This window comes from Terrapene carolina, unplaced genomic scaffold (genome assembly GCF_002925995.2).
Source record: "Terrapene carolina triunguis isolate 2854851 unplaced genomic scaffold, T_m_triunguis-2.0 Scaffold18878, whole genome shotgun sequence".
Classification (NCBI taxonomy): Eukaryota; Metazoa; Chordata; order Testudines; family Emydidae; genus Terrapene; species Terrapene triunguis.
In genome coordinates, this window is record NW_020683229.1 from 1 (window position 1) to 1,129 (window position 1,129).

Consider the following 1,129-nt stretch of genomic DNA (forward strand, 5'->3'; position numbering starts at 1 on the left):
GCCCCCCCCAGTGTGCCAAGTGCCGGGACTCGTTCCATGGGGCGCCGGTCGGGGGGCTCCAGTGCTACCGGCTCATCTCGGTGGAGCAGGAGTTCTGCTTTGACCCCACCTCGCAGAGCAACTGCTTCCACCAGCCCAACCTGCAGCACCTGGCGCGCGGCCGCACCGTGCTCTTCGGTGTGCAGCCCAAGTTCACCAACGTCGACATCCGCATCACCGTGGACGTCACCTTCGGCGCCGTCGACCTCTTCGTCTCGCCCGCCTACAACACCTTCGCCGTGGACGTGGACCGGGCCACAGGGGTGCACGGCGTGCGGGTGCTGGCGCCGGACGGGGCCGAGGGGGGGCCCAACGGCACGGCCCCGCCCCGGCTGCGGGAGGAGCGCCCCCGCGGGCTCATCACCTACCTGACGGTGTGGGAGCCGCAGGCCGTGCTGGTGGTGCGGGGCGTGCGGGACCGGGTGGTGGTGACCTACCCCCACGAGCTGCACGCCCTCAAGTCCAGTCGCTTCTACCTGGTGGTGCTGGGGGTGGGCGCCGGCCCCAACGCCAGCGACTCCCAGGGGCTGCTCTTCTTCCGGCAGGACCAGGCCCACATCGACCTCTTCGTCTTCTTCTCCGTCTTCTTCTCCTGCTTCTTCCTCTTCCTCTCGGCCTGCGTCCTGCTCTGGAAGGCGAAGCAGTTCCTCGACCTGCGGCACGAGCAGCACCGCCAGCTGCAGGAGATGACCAAGATGGCCAGTCGCCCCTTCGCCAAGGTCACCGTCTGCTTCGAGCCGGAGGCCGGGCCCCAGGCCGCCGACCTGGTCTTCCTGCCGGCCCGGCCCCACAAGCCACCGCCGCTGCCCGCCCCCCCGGCCCTGCCCAGCCGCCTCAAGCCCTACCCCGAGGCCCCCTACTCGGCCCACTTCCGCCGCTCCGAGCCCTTCCTCTCCCACCTGCTGGGCTACTCCTACTGCAGCTTCCGCGTGGGCCCCGTCACGCTGGAGCCCACGGACGACGGCATGGCCGGCGTGGCCACCGTGCTGCTCCAGCTGCCCGGCGGCACCCAGGCCCCCAACCGCACCTGCCTGGGCTCCGCCCTGGTCACCCTGCGCCACAACCTGCAGGACTATTGCAGCGGCAGCCA

General features: G+C 70.9%; 1 pseudogene; it reads left to right on the forward strand.

Annotated features, from left to right (window-relative positions):
• The first annotated feature begins 11 nt into the window (after positions 1-11).
• LOC112123178 lies at positions 12-1,124 on the forward strand (annotated as a pseudogene).
• The last annotated feature ends 5 nt before the right edge of the window (positions 1,125-1,129 follow it).